The following is a 21,513-nucleotide window of genomic DNA, read 5'->3' on the forward strand; positions in this document are numbered from 1 at the left end:
GCCTATGGACAGAAGCTCAATCATGAAGGCAAACTTTAGTTCAGCAACTAACGCAAAAGAAGAGAGATCTCAATGACACACTGGGGCTCAAGTCTAAATACAGGAAGGATGAGTGGGAACTTAGACTGAGGAGAGAGGAATTAAGGAGATGACTGAAGAGAAAATGGCAGGACTAGAAGACAGAGCAAATAAAGAAACGAGAGAAATGTATGTGCCGCTCACCTTCGTAAAGACCTAAGGTGAGGCCCCTTCACCCCTCTTCACCCCTAAAACGAGGGACCATGTCTCACGTCTACTTCTAACATTGCACAGCCATTGTACACTTACACTAGCTTTAGCAAAACTGTTGCTTAAGTATCACCAGAGTTGTGCATTCTATCCAAAAAAGAAAGACAGGTCTTCAGAAAGGAGCAGGTGGTAGGAAAAACACTGCCCGCTCCAGTGTGGAGTGTGAGATCACATACCACCCAGCGATGACCACACAGCCTAAACCAGTCCAGTTCCTCTAATTTTTAGGCCCATTCCCACATCATCTAGAACAATCCACGCAAGGAGCAAAAGGAGGGTCCATTCCTATACTGTTTCTTGTTCCCACCTTGAAGCTGAGATTCAGCTTTGGGTACAGTAGGACAAGTGTTCTTGACGGTGTGAGAGAAAGAGGCTGATGGGACTCTGAGACTAGCAGCCACCAAGAGAGAGAACCAAGAAACCGCCTAGGAAGTTCTGGCCTAGCACTTTTACGCTGTAAGCTCATGGGATGTCCAGAGACCATTGTTGGGGAAGCGTAATTAAAAAGAAACTCTCCTAACAACCAAGAAAACTCTCCACAAACGTCAAAGAGAAGGAAAGCAGTTTTGTTACTGGTGAAGTATCACAGACATGCCACTAAAACACTGAAGACAAAAAAAAATATCTCATCCCTTTACACATCCAAGCAGATGTGATCCATCTCACAGATGGTCTCCAGATCAATGAAAACTAGTACTCAAGAGAATTTGACAGCACCCTTTGTCACACACACTTCCTCCCAAACTCACCTGATAATTGTGCAGCCACCAGGTTTGCTAATTTCCTTTATGCAAAAGAAAAACTCATTTTCCATGTGCTTATGATAGAAAATAGGTTAGCAATTGGGAGTCGGGTACCACAGAATCTTGGAGATGAGAGCACCATCTTCCTGGATGCTTACATTTCAAAGAGATGCTCCCATGCTCTTCTGGGTTATAAAGTTGGAAAGAAGCTTATTTAGCTTTTGAAGATGTTTACAGACATCTCAAAGGGCCAGAGAAAGAGCTTGTAGGTGTTATATTTTTAAATAAATGTTCTAAGGAGATAGGGGAGTCTCTTTGCCTTCTTCCACCAGAAACTGTCTTCTATGTTTGTATTTACTCTAACTTCCCATCTGTCTTACTTGCAACTGTGTTTGCACACTAGGAAGAAAACACTCGCACCCAGGCAACAACACATTCAGTCTTGCAATTAGTACTAACTTATTCAACTAACTACACAATACTATTCTAGCTACTTGGAAAAAAAATAGTATCAAAATAGACAAAGTTTACCTCTTAGGGCTTCTATTTTACCAGGGAAGGGGGAAGCAAGCAAATAAATAAACATTAGCTATAAATGTGTGTATTATGTGTAAGATGATGTGTTAAAATAGAATAAAGTAGAGGTTACGCAGCCTCATTAGGTGCCCAGCTACCTGTTCAAGGATGTCAGGGATGGCATCTCTGGGACCTAAAAGAAGCAAGAGAACAAGTGACGGTCCATTTTCTCTTGCTATTAACACAAGACCACATACTGGGCAAGTTACAAAGAGAAAAGGCTTGTTGTGGCTCACAGATCTGGTCCAAGGTCACAGAGTTGACCCTGGTGATGGCTTTCTTGCTGGCCAGCTCCCAAGGCAACTCAGGGCAAGACATGGTGTTGGTCAGATTTGCTCTGCTATAACCAAGACACCTGACAAGGACAACTTAAGAGGAGGGGAAGTTTATTTAGGGCTCACAGCTTCAGAGGTCTCCGTCCATAGTCAGCCACCTCCACGGGACTGGGCTCACGATAAAGCAGAGCAACATGGGGGAAGGGTGCGGGTCCAGGACACACACCCCCAGGACCCACCTCCTCTAGTCACACCCCACCTGCCTACATGATCATCTAGTCAGTCCACTCAGACTAGGAGGGACTGAGGAGGTCCCAGCTCTCCTAACCCAGTCGCTTCGCCCTTGAGTATTCCTGCGTGAGCACAGGAGTTTCTTGGGGTACCTCATGCCTAAGCCACAGCACATGGCTAGAGAGACAGCCATGTGCCTCCTGTTCTCTCTACTCTCCTGGTCAAGTCGCCAATATTCAATCATAGGGGGACCACCCTGATGACCTTACCTTATCCTGATTCCTTTTTTAAAACTCCATCCCTAAACATCATAGTTGGATTAAGTTTCCACCACCTCATGACCTCATATTCAAACCACAGCAGCAGCCACTGGGTGGCATGATGGGGACAGGGGCATCTGCTGCTGATCAGTAGGTCCAGGCCCACAGAGTTCCTCAACCTCAGCTCTGCGGGCATTTTGAGCCAGATCATTGTGTAAGAAGTTGTCCTGTGCACTGTAGGAGTTTTAACAGCATTCCTATTATCTTCTCATAGAAAACAGTTGCTCCCTCCCCCAATTATGACAATCCAAAACGTCTCCAGAGACTGCCGGTTGTTCCTGGGGGTTGAAGGGACAAACCCACCTCTGGTTGAGAATCACTGGCTAAGATACAACCTTGCAAGTGAGTCTAAGGCAAGGATTCTCTGATTCACTGACTACATCTAATTAAGCACACCGGACACATGGCATTAAAAGTACAAATAAAGAAAGACAAAAGATCAAAAATTTTAAGATGTCTCTAAAAAAGCTATAAAAACAAAAGCATTGGATTCAATCCCCAGCAATATTAAAAAAAATGTATAAGAAACAAAAGCTTATTAAACCTGAAACAAGAAAATAGTGACGATAAAAGCAAAACTTGATAAAGTATAAAATAAACATATTACAGAGAAAATCCAGGAAAGTCACAAGCTAATCTTCCAGATAACTAATAAAATGCATAAACCCTTCGAAAGAATGATTAAAAGGAAAGGCACAAATTATTAGGGTCAAGCATGAAAAAGAAACGACACTGTGAATTCTATAAACATCATCATCATAAGGAGATATTATGAACTTCATGCCAGTGAGTTTGAAATTTTGGATAAAAAATGGAAAATCATGACAAAGTGCAAAATATCTAACTCAAAATAAAGTGAGTTGGGAAGTCTTAATAGTATCAGATATTTAAATAAATTAAATCTATAACTTAAAACCTCACCACAAAGAAACCTTCAGGCCCACGTATATCCAATTCTCTCCTTTTTCCTGGAATCCAGAAAAATTATACTCACCCCCTAACAGCAAGGCCCTGAGTCCAGTTTCTGCTCATGGTTGGTGAGTGGAAGTGACAAGTAGCATCCCAGGCAGAGCACTTAACGGCCAGTGTGGTGCACTCAGGTACTTTCTTCCCTGTTGTATGATGAAGAGGGTGTTCCAGGCGGTGCCACAGCAAGAGGTAGGTGGAGCTTCTGCTGGTCCAGGTGCCAGGTTACCCAGACCCACTGACCCACTTCAGACAAACATACTGTGAGGGAAAAGTAAACCTGGGTGTGGGTAAGCCACTGAGATTTTGTAAGTTTGTTACTGCAGCACAACCTCGCTTATCCTAAGTAGTCAGATATCTGAACAAAGGTGAGCAATGAAAAATCTTTTCAAAATCTCATCCTGGGATCCTTCCATCTGTTGTTGATCAGTGTTGTACGTCAGAACTCTGCCCCATGTTCAACTGGAAAGCCACAGAAGCCCTGAAATGTAGGCTTTCTGAACTGGACTAGAAATAGACCATGAATATACTCTAACTCTATTATATCATCATGTTTTCAGGTGTGATGCATCTGGAGCACAGCTCTGGGAGACGCAGCCTGTGGTCCTGGCTCCATCTCTGATTAACAGTGAGGCCTTTAGCAGCATCACTTTTCTTACTTTTGTGAGAAAATGACTAAACTCGAAAGATGATCTAGATCACAATTATAAACTTGGGAAACAATTTTTTTTTAAATCCAAGTATATGATAATTCAAAATAAACTTAATTGTTTACAAATGTTAAAAAATAAATAAACCTGTGAAATAAAAAGACCACAAATACTTGGAATCTCTTAAGTACTGTGCTGGTAATCCCCTCCTCAGTAAGATAGTTTGGGGAGGAAATATTTATGTTTCAGATCCTCAGGAGCATAAGAAATTGTGAATAGACCAATGGGGAAAAGCTCTTTTTAAGTTTGTAAATTAGAGCAACATAATTATATACATGCATGCAATAATTTGCATGCAATAATTTACATGCAAGTAGCAAAGCTAAGAAAAAGCAAGACACTAACCAAGATTTTCAAGAGCTCCCTACTCCTTCCTAGACTATAAAGACCTGGTGTAAACTTCCCTTGAAATATAATCTTCAGTCTAGAAACGGGAAATAGGAAAAGTCTTTCCTCTCTCTTTCTTTTTCAAAAAACACATGATATCCACAGGGTAGGCCAGCCCAATCCAACCCATATGCCCCCATTCTCGTAATCCTGGCCAGTGGCAGCACAGCAGAATCAGTGCAGGGGCAAACACATTCCATGGCTCTGCCTGGGGCCCGTGTCAGAGCTAGAAAGGCAGCAGCCCAAGAGCCCCTGTTCAAACTGCCCCTCAGCTTCCATCTGATGGTCAAGAAGCCACTGAATTAAATAAATGAATTAATCATGCAAAGCTAGGTTATGCCGTAGCACCACCAAAATGCCAAGAGTTTAACACAACAGAGGCTATATCCTCACAGTTTTCTGCAGGTCCAAGAGGCTCTGGGGCAACTCCTCCACGCAGCGGCTCAGGAGTTGAGATTCCTGAGGTGTCCACCAGCCCACAGCTGCAACGGCTAGAACACGCAGCCTCCCCGCTTGACACAACAGGAGAAAAGAACCCTGGGCCTTCTCGCTGGCAATTAAACGTGACAACCTACAAATAATAAGCTACTGAAACCCAGAAATGGGGAATTTTTATTCATTTATGGGAGTTTGGCATTCGATTTGCAAATAGCAAGAGGCCCTGGGCAGCTACCCGCAACCTGTCCTTGTGTGAGATGTAGCTAAACCAAGAGGAACAGCCCAAGGAAATAAAGACTTTTGTGAGATTTGCCAAAACTGAAAACCTCTCATGACTAGGCATCCAGGGTCAGAGGCGCATCGTGAGGCCTCCAGCTTTGAGAAGTCGTCCAGCCCCTGTGACACCGTCCTCCGCCTACATAAACATTCAGAAATCAGCTTCCTATCCAGAGGAGCTGTGTGGCAAGAGACCCCTCTTGTCCTCTCGTGAGCTTTTGCAAGGAAGCCACCTTCCTTGCCTCAATATCTCGTCTCTTGATGGATCGGCCTGTTGTGCAGCGAGCAGCCAGACATGGTCCAGAAACGTCACTTCTGCTCACAGCAGAAGTAGTCACCTGGCCCTGTTACCTGCAAAAAGGTAGCGCAGTGCAGCATCCTCCTGCTTCTGCAAGACGGGCAGAGAAGAGGGTCTGGATAAGCTCCAAAACCCCCTGGCAAGATGACTCCCCACCTCCCTGAAGATGAGGAGAAACTCCAGCTCTGCCACTCAGCGGTCCACGGGGAAAACGCGTCCCGGGTGCTTCCTGTGGCTTCAGAAAACAGACTCCAAGGTCTTGACATGGGCTCAGTGTGGTCATCACCATCTAGGCCTGCCTGCCTCTCAGCCTCGTCACCCTCCACCCTTCCCACATCCTCAGCGTGCCAGTTACACCAGGTTTTCTTCCTCCCCAAACATACCGCATTCTGTTGCCTCTGCCTGGAACACTCTTGCGGGCCCCTTCTCCTGGCTAATTACCACCCGACACTCGGATCTCAGCTGTGCATCCCTTTCCAGTCACCCCAGGTTAGGCCCTAAATTTCTCTGCCTCATTTCTTACACTTCTAATTGCTCAGCTACTATTTATAAGCACTTGTTTAACATTTGTGTTTCTTAAAGAATAATGTTTAAGGACCACATCTGTCTCTTATTTTGAGACAATTTTAAAAATCCCCATTTCTGGGTTTCAGTAACATTATTTGTAGGCTGTCACGTTTAATTGCCAGTAGCTCAAAACAGGTGCTCAATAGCTGTTAACTCGCTATGCTGTGTCCTACAATAAACTGCTACAAACCGGATGTCTTAGAACAGCACGAATGTTTCGTCTTATGCTTCTCAAGTTCAGAAGTCCAGCACAGGTCTCACTGGGCTGAAGTCCAGGGGTGGCGTAGGCTCCAGGGGAGCATCCCCTTGCCCTGTCCACTTCGGGAAGACACGGCATCCCTGGGCTCTGCCCGCTCCTCCAGCAAAGCATCACTCTGACTGCTGCTCCTGTCGGCCTGTGACCTTCTCGGACTCTGGCTTTCCTGCCTCCCTCTTTCTTTTTTTTTTTTTTTTTTTTTTATTGGTTGTTCAAAACATTACAGAGCTCAAGACATATCATCTTTCATACATTCGACTCAATTGGGTTTTGAACTCCCCAAATACATAATACAGACTCACTTCTGTTACATACTCACATTTTTACATAATCCTGCCTCCCTCTTTCCATCATAAGATCCCTGTGGTTACACTGAGCCCAGCTGGACACAGAATGCAGGATAAGCCCCATCTCAAGGACCTTAACTCAGACACACCTGCAAAGTCCCTTCTCGCACAGTGGCATGTTCACAGGTTTGGGATTTAAATGTGGACTTATTTAGAGATGAGGGAGCACGACTCTTCCTGCCACAGTGACTGGCCCTTCGTTTCCACCCCTCTCAAGAGGAGTTGTAACCCCCCAACCCTCCTACAGATGAGAATTGTGAAAAGGGCAGAAAGTCCCCTCTTGCCCATGACAGGTTAGAAGAAGCCACAAATGGACCTTCTCACTTCAGATCCCAGGGAACACACACTCACTTGATGCCTGCGTGACGGGAGCTGGGGAACCAGGATGCTCTGCTCTCTGGAGCTGTGGACCAGGGCCAGACCTGATGGAAAGAAGCCACCGTTCCCATCTGCAAATGGCCCCAGCAGGCCAGGCAGAAAACTCCGAAACGTGTGACGACATCAGGTGGAGGCCACAGGAGTGGTGGTGACGCTGAGCTGGAGTTGCTGCTTGCCTAAAGACATTCCGACTCAAAATCGAGGTAGACCACTGGGCTGCCCAAAGCAAACAAGCCTGCAACTTCCATCAGCACCCCCGTCCCCCACGAGGTTGTCAGCCCCAAGGAAATCACACAGATGAAGGGACGTCAGGTACCAATACGCTTTGTGAGGAAAGCAAGACAGAGCCAGGTGGTGGCAAATACCTGCCAGGGGGAGGGACGTTCTGGCCTTTCATCCAGGGCACCCATCCAGGGCACCTCACTTTAACATCTCTACCAAGAATTTCCAGGGAGGAACTCACACCACAGAAGAGGCATCTTCTCTGGCCTGCGGTTATGATATGAAGCCACCCAAAGTTCCACTTTGATGAGAAAGGCTGTAAGAAAGAGCAGAAAGATTGTCTCTTCTATGGAAAATCTTGCAAACCAAAAATAAGAGTTGAGAGTCAGGTTCAGCACATCTAGGCAGAAGCCTACAGGTACAATTGTTTTAATAGAAAATTGCTTTCATTTCTCATAATTCCTTCCAGAAATCACATACCATAAACAGTGTGATTGACTCTTCTTGGGCTTTCTGGTCTAGAAGCTGACTTTGATCCTTGTGAGCAACTTCAATCCAGCTGTGTACTTTTTATATTACATTTCTTCCAGTAGAAGGGGGTTCACATCCTGCCTCATAGTTTTTTCCATGGCCTGAGCTATATTTCTTTGGTGTTTTTCACCCACCCTCAGCAAGATGTTTCACATTTATGGTCATGTCTGTTTGCCAATTACTTTTGCAAGTTTTTCTGACTTATAGGCCTGACAATGAGCAGCATAACTGGTCGCTGCGCTTTCTGGGTATTTATTAGGAAGAGGTGAACTGTGTCTGGAAATCACTGTTGGGGGAGATGACATGAGCTTTTAAGAGTAAGAGTAGACAGAAGTATAAATATAAGCAAGGTACACACGAGGCCTGGTGCTCACAGGGTCTTGGGTTGGTGGCAGAGTGGGGTTTCTGGGTGGGCAACTCCCATTTACACCTGGTTGAGAAGGCAGCTCGAGATCTTTCAGTCCTTGTTTATCTACCTACCCATCTATCTCCCCATTCTCTCTTGGAATCAGGGATAAATGAATCAAATACTGATTCATCCCATTAATAGGCCTAGATAAAAGTCCAGGGGCAGAAGGGAAATGAAAAGAAAGTCAGTTGACTTTGGCATTCAGGGACAGTCAGTAGAGAGTTGTGTGTGTGTTTCAACAGCTCAGTTCTCAGGCCTTGAGGTGATTTGTTCAAGGAGAGAAAAAAGATTTCCTCTCAGTAACATCTCACATGGTTCAGTGTGAGTGGTCAGCTCCAGCCCTCGGGAAGGTATGTCTTCTCCCTGGTAGGGACAGAATCCAGCAATGCACATGGTATTTATGCCTATATTGCATTAGATCTGCTAAGATCTGCATATTAGCCAGAACTTAGCAGCAAGGAGACTTGGAAATACATCTTTAACTCCCTCCAGTGTAAAATCAGGGGTTCTGTTACTAAGATAATGGAAAGAAAACTCATGTGATAGGCAAATTGAGACTGTCATAAGTAGAAGACACAGCCACAGAATTAAGGTCCACAGCAGAAGCTGAATGACCCTGGAGGGACTGTGGAGGACATCACTCCTCTTGTCTCCAAAGATATCCTGTGGGTGGGCCCCCTGCTTTTATCATCGTCATCAGTCTGACCACCTGTACCAATGCACAAGCCACGGTCGCCACAGGGTCTTACTTTGGGGGTGCCATTTATTCACCCTTTCAGGGCTGGAGCCTACAACCATGTTTGACTCGTCAGCTAATGCAGCTGGCATGTCCACCACACACCACTGGGGGAGCTTCACGTCTGGGTACATGGTGCGTTGGATTTGTCCCATTTCACTCAGCTAGACACCTGCTCCTTGATGTGCCCATGAGCCTACTGAAAGTTGAACATGTGATCAACACACCTAACCTACTGAATACCGCCACTCAGCAACCCAGGACACTCAGAGTACAGGTTGCCCCTGGTGATCTCGCAGCTGAACTTCCTGCCACGGCCCAGCGCCATGACAGGCATCATACTGCACGTTGCCAAGCAGGGTGAGACCAAAACTCAAAATCCAAAGTACGATTTCTACTGACCATTATTTCTTTTGCACCATGGTAGACTCAAAAAATTATAAGTCAAACCATGGTAAGCCAGGAGCGTGGGTACATGTACATTCCATTTCAATCGACCTTTAAAAAGAAACTCAATTGAAGGATCATCTCTGGCTTCCTGACTACTCCCAGGAGAAAACGGCCCATTCCCCTCTAGGGGTTTAACTGACCTTGGCAGCCTCTGGTAAGGTGTTATCAGTTGGCCTCGGCTTCTAAGCTAGGGAGTCCTGGGGAACTACGGCATTTCTAATTCATCTGAATTCCCAGACCCCAGCACACAATCGTGTTTCTAAAATGTGTGTGGAGTTGAAGGCATAAATAGATTTCTTCTTGTGCAATTCCTTCACATCCAGTCCTTTTAATAAACATTTATTCAGTAAATATTGATACATGGCAGGCACTCTGTTAGATTTCAGGATAAAAATTCATAAATAGTCCTTTTTCTCAGGAAGTCCAGAGTCTAGAGGAAATGACAAACAAATGTTAGTCAGACTCCTAGAGTTAACAAAAAAAGGAAAAAGGAAAAGGAAAATTCAAGGACTTTATTTCCCCCTATTAATATGTATGTACGCATGGGCTGGGGCTGGGGCTCAGTGGTAGAGCACTTGCCTAGCATGTGGGAGGCACTGGGTTTGATCCTCAATACCACATATAAATAAATAAATTAAGATATTGTGTCCATCTACAATTTAAAAAAATATTTTTTTAAAAAAATTAGTATGTATGCACACATCACAGATACAGGTGTAGATGCCTCTCACCATCTGCCCTCCCTGCCATCCCATGGCACTCGCTCCCCTCGCTCTTACACATTAGTGGATTGCACTACACTGTCTGGTCTCGTTCACCTGCATTTCTCCTTTCACGCTGTATTTTCCCTCGTCCTAAACCCTATACTTTCCTGACTACCAGCCTTTAAGACCCGCTGGTCTGTTTCCAGTCTTTCCACTTCAGGACACATGGAGAAAAGTACAGCACAGTGGATACGAAATAGAAGAGGCTACTTGAGGCCCCAGATGAGCCACCTGGCGCTCCCTGGTGCCCCAGGCCCTGCCTGGGCTCAGAGGTTTGGGGCTGACGTCTCAGCATCTTGATAGCTCACTCTCTCCCACCAGTATTCCATGCAACACCAGATGAGAACATTGGTCAGGCCATTTGACCACAGGGTCAATGATGTGTTCATCACGTTGTCCACCCATGCTATGATGACCACTGAGGGCTACCACAGCTATTAACCTTGGCCTCTTCCCAATCCAACCAGCCCGAGTGTTTCCACCCTTGAGCAGAAGCATGTGTCCATCGCCTTTGGAGACTTTTTTTAAGTGTCTGTTGACAGGTGAAGACCCTATGTTCATGAAGGTGACACCTTTTCCTAAAAGTCTCCTGGATTCCCATTTCAGTGCCTGGGGCCTGGTAAATGAGCGCTGTCAGGACCACAGTCAGCACCTCACAAGTTGTTTGCCTGACAAGCCACTGCTGACTCTGGCAGGAAAGCCTTCCAGGCATTAGACATTTCCTTCCACTGCATGTGGGCTGCAGCAGCTAACCATGTTGACAAAATAAAGATGACAATTCTGAAGATCAAAGGAGGTTGCCTGTAAAGAGGATACAGTGGATTCCACTTACCATACTTGCTCTATATTTATCAAAGAGAGCTTCAGATCCTGGGATTGTCTGTGTAGATCCAGCCAGCTTTTTGGTTTTTATTGTTGAATTACAAAAAGTAAATCCCTAGGAAATACAGCCCTAGCAATGGTACCGCGAGTGACAGTAACAGGAAGAGGTCCAAAGGCATAGAAAAGAACTTAAACAAGAAACTAGGTTGAAGGGGCCCTGGGAAAGAAACTTCAGAGCAGGACTCAGCGGGCAGGCATGGAACCCAGCTGTGAGAAATTAGGGGGTGGAAAGGAAGTAATAACCCACATAAATTATTAAAGCCATCACGTGAGCAAGAACAAGGCTGCAAGGAAAGCTGCTGCACTCCACACTGCTGATGGGGAAAAGGGTCACCACACTCAGATGGTAGACGGGCCGAAAACCTGGAGGGGCCTGTCAAGCCGACCACAGGACCACAGTCCTGGAAGTTAAGAGGAGGAGGAGGGTGTGTGTATTAGAAGTCACCTCAGAAGGTTGACTAAAAGTGGTTACAAGAAATAATTTGACCCCTTCTTTCAAAGGAGGAAATGAGAGGTGAATTCCCCAAAAAGTGTGCATGAACGACACCAGATGGCTGTCAAACCCCCTCTCAGGCAGGTCCAGCCAGCTGGAGAGTTTTGATCTGCTCGGGAGGTCTACGAATCTGGACCAGAACACCACTGTGGAGGAGATGAAGAAGCCGAGACCGGCTGCAGGGACCCTGCCTCCCTGCCCTTCCCCCCTTCCCCCATAAATTTGGCCGGCAGCTCTGAGAATGCCGAGGTCCCCCAGGCTTAGCCAGCTCGGCACGACCGCAGATCCCAGGCTGGCCGGGCTCACGGTAAGAGTTTGGAAGCCAGTCTTTTCTGAAGGATGATTTGGTAATAAGCAATGGAAATGTTTATGCCCATTGTCTTTGCTCCAGAAACTTAATCTGGAAGAATCTGACCTCTGGAAATACAAACTCGTATACAAAGACTCTTAGTGAGGCATTGTGAATGATGCAAAGAATAAAAATATCCTAAGTATCCTTCTATAGGAGATTAATTCAATTATATTAGATCTAGATTTTGCTTCTCTTAGAAAAACAGAATAGTTATATATTTACTGATACAGAATGGACTGATTGTTCAAAGAGTAAAAGACATTATATTTTATCATTTCATTATGTTTATTGGTTAGATTTTAAAAAGGTTTATGTGTGTACATATTTTGGGGTATATGAATGCACACACACATATATATTTCAATTTACGTACTTGTGGAAAAAAATATATCTTTTTTTTCCATAAGTACATAAATTGAAATAGTGTGGGAAACAAAAACACCAAATAATCACCTCTGAGTAACTGGAAGGGGGGAGAAAAGAACTTCGATTTACTTGTCTATCTATTTTTGCTCTATTTCCTCTGTATTATTATAATTTTAAAAATAAAATATTTTACCTTATTAATTTCAAAATCAATAAAGTTACTTTTTAAATTAAAATTATGTTTTTATGTTGCTATTCAACTGTAATGCACATTACTTTAATGCATAATAAAACTGTGTAAGGTATTTTTTGTTTTCTCTCAACTTATAACAAATATAGAGACATGGAACCATCACATCATGAATTGTCCAAGGGGACCCATACGCCATATCAGACAGGCATGGCAGGAGCCACGTGTTGTAGGGCCTAAAGTTCATCCAGGGGATTTCCACTATAAATACTCCTCTATTTATTATGGGATCAGGTCCTGATAGGCCAATTGCAGGTCATAAATATCATGGGCTGAGAATGCACTGCACACACCTGAGCTGCTCAGCACCTTGTAGGTGTGTGGCTTCTATGAATGCACATTGCTTTCACACCATCTTAAAGTCAAAAAATCATAAGTTGAACCATTATAAATCAGGAACTACTTATATATAAATTTAAGAAAAAATACAAAATTATGAATATCAGACATAAGAGTGAATGTTTATTTATAAAAAGGAAGGAAATCACAAATAAAAACTTTAAGCTGACAAACACCACAATCACATAATTCAGATAAACAGGATAACTTTTATTAGCTAATATGTTTCTACAAGACTACTGACTTACATTTTTCTGAATATCCTTTAACAATGATTTTATGATGTCATTTTGTTTGAAGGGAGTACACTAGTTTTCCCCCTAACACAGTTTATGGAATTTTTTTTAATCATTGCTAATTTAAAAGGGCTTTTTGTTTCACAATTCCTATTGTTGATGGCATTCAAAATATTTAGGTTTATTTTCATTTAGGGAGAAATTCCTATCAAGTTCCATATGTGAACTGTAAAATTTCAGGGCATATAAAGTTTTCTGGTAGAGATAGTAACTAACTAATCTCAAATGATGGTTCTTTAGGATTACAAATTTGTCATCAGTGTCCTAATGGCAGTGGCATATTGAGTTTTAGGCGATTTTTTCTTTGTTAATAATCAGCAAGAGATATTAATTTTTTCAAGTTGTGTTTATACAATTAATTCTCCTTCATTAATTTAATTGTCAAGTAAACTAAAAGTTAATTATTACCTCTGTTGAAATTTATTTCTTCCTTCTAATGAAATAAGTTTTGGGGTATGATCTGCCTTGTGTTTCACATGGAATCACCAAATTTTGTCAGGACAAGATCATCAAATACGGGGCTGGGGTGTAGCTCAGTGGTGGAGCGCTTGCCTAGCACAGGTGAGGCATTGGGCTCAATCCTCAGCACCACATAAAAAGTAAATAAATAAAGTTATAAAAAATATTTTTAAAAAAGATCATCAAATACACACAGATGTTACACTGGACTGAGTCATTCAATGGGAATCTAATTCTTGGCTACACTTCCACAACCTCATGATAACCAGAAGACCTTCCTAGCTTTCATCTTCACTGGGGGACTCCAAACTGTGCCTCTCTTCATGAGTCAAGCCATCTCCTGTCCCTCATTATGTTGCGGCACCAGATGAGCCCACACACCTAGAGGAGCCAGTATTGCTGGAGACATTTCAGTGCAGGAAGATCTAGCAATGATTCACTTGCAGAAATGGCAACAAAACATATAAATACATCCCACTAAACCTAAAATAAACAAATCCTCAATTCAGCTTCTCAGAAATGCCATTGCCAACCCCGACATAAAGGATGTTTGACAGAGGGGATACTGGAGTATTGAAAGAAAAGGATCTGATCTTATGGTGTAAACATATCTGGTTTCTGCAAATTTTGCTAAAACAAACACCATACAAACCATGGCTGATATCCTAAGGAGCCCGTGTCCTGAGGGACCCCAAGGTTTAAGTTTCTTTAGCTTCATGAAAAGTCTTTTTTTGAACAGAAGACATTGCTGAGGGGGAAACTCTAAGGAAAAGTGATCATCAGCACAGTCCAATAATTCACCAGTGGGCCAGGTGAAGACCCTTAACATGGCCTATAAGCCCTGCCAGGTGCACCTCCACCTCGCTCCAGCCTCATTTCTAGCGGCAGAAGCTGGCCCTGTCTGCACTCTCCCTCTCTGGCTTCCTTCTGTTACTCCTGTGTCACTCTTCCCTCAACATGTGTTTTGTCTACAAACACAGTTCACAGACCTGGTGGTGCAAAAGAACCTTCTGGGGAGATTTTATAAATATCAATGCCCAGGCCCCATCTCAGGGTAATTAGATCAAAATCTCTAGGATTGGATTGCCAGCATGAGTGTTGAAAATTCTCTCCAGGTGATTCCAGAGTGCAGCTAGGATAAGAGCCCTACCCTATAGTGCTTCTCTTCTTCACATCCCAGAATGAGACAGACCTTTCCTTGCCCACCTGGACTTTGTCACATCCACCATATTGCCTACCCTCATCAATCACATGATAATGACAATAGCTAATAACATTGACCAAATTTTATTGTGTTAGCCACCCTTCCAAGGGATTTGCCATTGTCAAAAGCAAAGAAAGCATCTGAAAACTAAGAATGAGCAGCTAAAATCAATGGCAATCACCTGTTTTGAGTACAAACTTGAGTTCTGGTGACCTGCTTTAGAACTATGCTTGACATCAGATCATGCTTCTATCTTAGTTATCACCAGCATAGGGTAGGGATAAAAATTTGTCATTCCTATTATTAATACAAGAGGCCAGGGATTGAAGGGCATTATTAGCTTTCAATGGGGAGGAAGCCAGGAATATTGTTAAACACCTTATAATGTACAAAACAGCCCTACCACAAAAAATAATTATAAGCTTAAAGTATCAATTAAAAATCCTAAATATGTAAACAAAAGTGAATGTGTTCACACAGAGAATTAGAACACTTTACCAATATTTTCTAAATAGAGGTAGTAGAAAAACCAAATTTTGTGAATACCTTCTTCTGGAGGTACCATTTAAGCCCAGATCTATTATCATACATTGCATGAATAATTTTAATATCAAATTATCTTCTTTAACAAACAAAAAGAAGAGGAAAAAGAAAAAATTGATTTGTCTCTGTGGTTTGTGTAACCTGGACTTCTCCATTTATTTATAGTATTAGTATAACATCATCACTACATGTGCACTGTTTCATCTTCTAGGGAAATGTAACTCAAAAGTGACCCAAAGAGATGTTAACTTAAAGAAAGAATCCCTTGTTAGCTATCTCTGGTATGTTCTTGGTTATTTCTACATTTTTAACTGACTGATTCTCTCTATAGCTGCATCTAATGTATTATCTAACCCTTCCATTGAGTTTCTAGTTTCCCTATAATGCTTCTCTTCAAACACCCATAAAAATAAAATAAAATAGTTCTATTTTATTCTTTTATCAAATCTGCTTAGTCTCTCCTATCTCTAAGATCTTGTTTCCTTCTTGTTTCTTATTACTTCACTAATTTCTTTATTCATTTTGAAAAAAATTTACTTTAAATATTTGAATAATCCCCAAAACTGGAGTTCCTAAGGATTAATTCTATGGTTTGCTTTGTGGAGCCTGGGTTGAAGATACATTCTTCCAGAGATACTTTACATTTGCTTCTATCAAATGTTCAATAATTTACTTTTATGATAATGTCTTGGTTTGGTTGTTATTTCAGCATGTTATTTCCATTTCTCTGAAACCCCCAAACTATGTGAGAATAGTTTTGTAGCTACTTATATATCAGGAACTCTTTTTTCCAGTCACTCTTGAGCCAAAATCATTCCCTGGTCCACCCTGTTCACCGGTATTGCTGCCTTAACTACTACTTTATGCACAGGGATCTCAATTTCATTTCCAGTTGGCCTAAGCCTTCATCTTCTGTCTTGTGATTACTAAGACCCACTACAACCATTCTAGACTTTGGTTTTACTGTAAAGATTTGGCTCTGGGAATTTTTCTCTTTATTGTAAACTCAGCAGTACACTGTATTTTGTGTACAGCATTTCCTGTATAGTATATACGTAGCCAGTAACATGGTCTTAAGTCATCATTATCAAGTGTTATGTACCGTACATAATTATAACACTAGCAGCACAATGGGTTGTTTATACCAGCGTCTCCACAAAGTCGTGAGTAACGTGTTGCACTATGATACTGGACTGGCTACCCTGCTAATAAGAACTGGGAATTTTTCAACTCTGTTGTGATCTTGTGGTCCACTGTTTTATACGTGCACCTCTGTTGACCAGAACATCACTATGCAGTGCCATATTGGTTCTATTGCTTGGAGAACCCAGACTGATATAGTCATGTGTCCACACAAGATTTACCACTCATATTAAATCCATTTTTTCAAAAAATATTGACAATGTCCTATTTTGTGGCCAAGGGCTTGGGAGACCTGATTAGATCGTCCTTATTTTGGCCTCATAATGTGATCAACTTGTACTAGAGCTCTCGGCCACTCCATATTGTTTGTTTGCTCTTGAATTATTATTCCTATTGTCTTCAAAATCCGTAGTTTCTTTAAAAGAACTTTAAAACCATTTGTCTCCAATTCTAAGCTTTATTTTCTATTTTCAAATGTTTTCTATTAAGGAGAGACATAAGCAAGATGGCTGACTACAAATGCTAGGCATGCTTCACTACACAGAGGCAGAGGGAGGGAGAGAAGGAGAGAGAGTGAGAGAGAGAGATAGAGAAAGAGAAGACCAAACAAAGAAATGCAACAGCTATTCCCCTAGAGCCTTGAAGCAGTGCCAGAGTGAGTGGGGATATGGCAGAGACATCCCAGAGCATGGAGCACATCATGGTCTTTCAAAGAAGAGAACCCAGCACACAGCATCTACTAGCCTGTGTCTTGAGCAAAGAGGCCCTTAGCAGTCCTAAACATCATTATGTGGTTCATGACTGTGTTTATGTGTGTGTGTGTGTGTGTGTGTGTGTGCGCGTGTGCAGAATCTCCTATTGGTTCCATTTCTCTGGAGAACTCAGATCTATATAACTGTATATTTGGGAAAGGCTCATCATTAATAATAAATCCATTTTTTAAGAAACTGCTGACAACTTCTGATCACCACCCATCATGCCACGACACCTGAGAAGCTGCAGCTTTCATAGAGCCTAAGCCCCACTGGGGAAGCTGCCAGGTTGCCCACTACAGCATTGCCCAAGAGAAAGGGCCCAGCCCACGGGGAACGCTCACCCCACCAGCATCCTGCTCCATGGCTCCAGCTTGAGGTGAAGCGTCCAGGCAGCTGACCTGAGCAGCTTAGCCAGTCCAGCTCTGCAAACTCACCAGACAAGGTCTACCCTGTTCCCAGGTGTCCTTGGAAAGCCTCTGAGCAGCCCTCCCTAATGTATGGCTTGGCCCTCTAAAGCCGATGGGAAGCGCTAGACAGCCCCATCCATCACCTGTGGCCCAAGAAGCAGTGCGGCAGGCTGTCCTGAGAAACTTCGTCAGTCGAGTACCCAAAAAAGCATCCAGGAAGCCCCACGTATGACTCTGGGGAGTGGCCAAGCAACCTGCTCTGAAAGGCTCAGCCCACTTAGGAAGCTTAGGAAGCAACTAGGTGGCACTGTCCATCCCTTACACTTCCAAGAAACATCCAAGCAGCCTATTCTTTTTTTTTTTTTTTTAGGTTTCTTTTTCTTTTTTTTTTATTGGTTGTTCAAAACATTACAAAGCTCATGACATACCATCTTTCATACATTTGATTCAAGTGAGTTATGAACTCCCATTTTTACCCCAAATACAAAATGCAGAATCACATCAGTTACACATTCACAATTTTTACATAATGGCATATTAGTGACTGTTGTGTTCTGCTACCTTTCCTATCCCCTACTATCCCCCCTCCCCTCCCCTCCCATCTTCCCTCTCTACCTCATCTGCTGTTGTTCAATTCTCTCCCTTGTTTCCCCCTCCCTTTCCCCTCACAACTCTTATATGTAATTTTATGTAATATTGAGGGTCTCCTACCATTTCCATATGCTTTCCCTTCTCTCTCCCTTTCTCTCCCCCCACTCATCTCTGTTTAATGTTAATCTTTTCCTCATGCTCTTCCTCCCTGTTCTGTTCTTAGTTGCTCTCTTTATATCAAAGAAGACATTTGGCATTTGCTTTTTCAGGATTGGCTAGCTTCGCTTAGCATAATCTGTTCTAATGCCATCCATTTCCATGAAAATTCTATGATTTTGTCATTTTTTAGTGCTCAAGCAGCCTATTCTGAGTGACTTGGCCCACTCTTGGCCCTGAGAAGCAGTCAGACAGCCCAATCTGTTGAGAGCCACAATCAAGTCAGGATGGCGTCTGGCATTTTGCCAGAAGGAGTGGTTGGGAGGTGACGCCAGTGAGCCATTGGGATGATGGTGATTAAGTTAAGCTGTGTATAATTACTGGGATGGTGACTGATTGCTGTAACTGGATGATGCTAAATTGAAACAAGCTGTGTATTCAGTTGTGTATATAAACCTCTGCTGTCCGACAATAAGGTGGCTCCTGCTACCTCGGGTGCCCGCTACTTTTGAGTTCCCGTTGAGTTCTTGCGGAGTTTCCGGGGAGTTCTAGAGAGTTCCCGTGGGGTTTGGGCAATAAAGTAGTTCCTGTTTGAACCTACAAGTGGCTTGTGACCTCTGGATGATTTTTGTGCCCAGCCAGACTGCAGCACCAACGTGAGCAGGTTTTCCCCTATAGACACCATGAAGCCACACAGCTAGCCCTCAGGAAGAAATGGGTGCCCTATCAAGGCATATTAATTCAACCTAGCCCCCATGCAGCCCTCAAAGGGCAGACAGGTGCCCTTCTCTGCTACTAGGCACACTGTACCACACCAATCTCGGCCCACCAGATGAGCCCCACTTCCACAGGCTCTTGGAACATGACAGCCACTTGCCTCCATTGCTGCACTGTGTCTCACCTGCCTGGGCCCCCAGAGGGCCCCCCTCCACCTGGACCATGGAGACTGACAGATGTCCCACCCCTATCCGACATCTTCCCAAGCACCCTGCATCCAGAGCTTCTCCCTACCTAAGAGAACCACACCCGAGCTGGGATAAAATCCCACAACCCCTCCAGCCTAGGCCACTGAGATACCCACAGACATCAGCAGGTCCAATTTACCCCTCCCCTGGTGGGGCAGACACCCGCCAGAGCCTAGCCCCTTCTGACCAGCAGACCACCAAGGTAGGTCAAGCCTAGCAGCCCAGATCCACCCACACCAGATCCAGGATGCAGTAGCAACTCAGGAAACGACAGACCCTTCACCAGAGCACCCTCCTGGAACCAAAGCTAAAGTAGTCTATCCAAGCAGTGACCTTGGACTCCCCAGCAGGAGAAAGTCTTTCTCTATGAAGGCTACCTATAACATTAGAATATGATTCATCAGATGCACAAATTCCAACATAGGTACACAGGAGCATGACAAACCAGACAACAGTATGCTTCCAAAAGAACACAATAACTCTACAGGAACAGACTCCAAAAAATGGAAATCGACAAATTTCCTGAAAATATTCCAAATTAACGATGTTAAGGAAACTCAATGAGATACAAGAGAATACTGATAGACAATTCAATGAAATTAAGAAGACAATTCATGAACTGAATGAAAAATTTAACAACAATAGATATTATAAGAAAGAAAGAAAGAAAGAAAGAAAGAAAGAAAGAAAGAAAGAAAGAAAGAAAGAAAGAAAACAAACCAAGCTGAACAGGGTGGTACATACCTGTAATCTCAGTGGCTTGGGAGGCTGAGACAGGAGGATCACAAGTTCAAAGGCAACCTCAGCAACTTTGTGAGAACTGTCTCAAAACAAAAAATAAAAAAAAATGGGCTGGAGATGTGGCTCAGGGTTAAGCACCCCTGGGTTCAATTTCTGGTACAAAAAAAAAATAATAACAAAACAGAAAGTTCAGAGTCAAAGAACACAATAAATAAAATTTTAAATACAGCTTAAAGTCTCAACAGCAGACCATATCAAGCAGAAGAAAGAATTTCTGAGCTTAAAGACAAGTCTTTGGGGGCTGGGGTTGTCAGCAGCAGAGTGCTCATCTAGTACATATGAGGCACTGGGTTCAATCCTCAGCACCACATAAAAATAAATAAAATAAAGGTATTGTGTCCATCTACAACTAAAAAGTATTTAAAAAAAAAAAGACAAGTCTTTTGAAATAACCCAATCAGACAAAAAGAAAAAACAAAGCAAGCCTATAAGACTTATTATGGGAACCACCCACACCAGCCCTCATAGGACCCACGCTCTCAGACCACCCTTCTAGCCTCTGGTGCAAGACCACCCCTTCCAACCAGCAGACTACCTCAGGAGCCTAGATCCAGCCCAGACACCCACACCAGCCCTTATGGGACCCACACTCTCAGCAGGTCCAATTTACCCCTCCCCTGGTGGGGCAGACACCCGCCAGAGCCTAGCCCCTTCTGACCAGCAGACCACTGAGGTAGGTCAAGCCTAGCGGCCCAGATCCACCCACACCAGATCCAGGATGCAATAGCATTCATTGAGGGACCCCAGCAGGGTCTGGAAGCCCAACATCAAGGTGACGTACAGACAATCTGCATGGGCACTACAGGAATATAGGGAAGAAACTGTAATATCTCAGATCCACACTGCAAGAAAAAAAGACAACATGAAAAAACAAGGAAGGAAAGTGCCCCAAACAAACCAGACACTATAATAACAGAGCCCATGGACAGCAAAGTTGATGAAACGTCAGAGAAGGAGTTCAGAAGGTTCATAATTAAAATGATCTGTGAATTAAAGAATGACCTAAATGAGTCAAAAATTGATCACTCAACAATGAGATAAGAGAGCAAATACAGGTAGCAAAAGATTACTTCAAGAGAGAGATAGAGAGCCTGAAAAAAAAAAACCAGTCAGAAATCCTTGAAATGAAGGATACAATAAATTAAATAAAAAACTCAATAGAAATCATAACCAACAGACTAGATCACTTGGAAGAAAGAACATCAGATAATGAAGACAAAGTATACAATCTAGAAAATAAAGTTGATCACTCAGTGAAGATAGTTAGAAAACATAAACATAACATCCAAGAATTATGGGACAGCATCAAAAGACCACATGTAAGATAAAGGAAGGCACAGAGT

General features: G+C 43.2%; 1 long non-coding RNA gene across 1 annotated transcript in view; it reads right to left on the minus strand.

Annotated features, from left to right (window-relative positions):
• LOC110597617 (uncharacterized) overlaps positions 1 to 21,513 on the minus strand; it is an 81,031-nt gene that overhangs the window by 12,292 nt on the left and 47,226 nt on the right. Inside the window, exons 2-3 of the long non-coding RNA XR_013426358.1 lie at positions 20,114 to 20,189; positions 3,428 to 3,660 (exon numbers count right to left, since the gene is read on the minus strand). This is a non-coding gene — a long non-coding RNA (uncharacterized LOC110597617). The remainder of the gene's footprint in view (positions 1 to 3,427; positions 3,661 to 20,113; positions 20,190 to 21,513) is intronic.

This window comes from Ictidomys tridecemlineatus, chromosome 10 (genome assembly GCF_052094955.1).
Source record: "Ictidomys tridecemlineatus isolate mIctTri1 chromosome 10, mIctTri1.hap1, whole genome shotgun sequence".
Classification (NCBI taxonomy): domain Eukaryota; kingdom Metazoa; phylum Chordata; class Mammalia; order Rodentia; family Sciuridae; genus Ictidomys; species Ictidomys tridecemlineatus.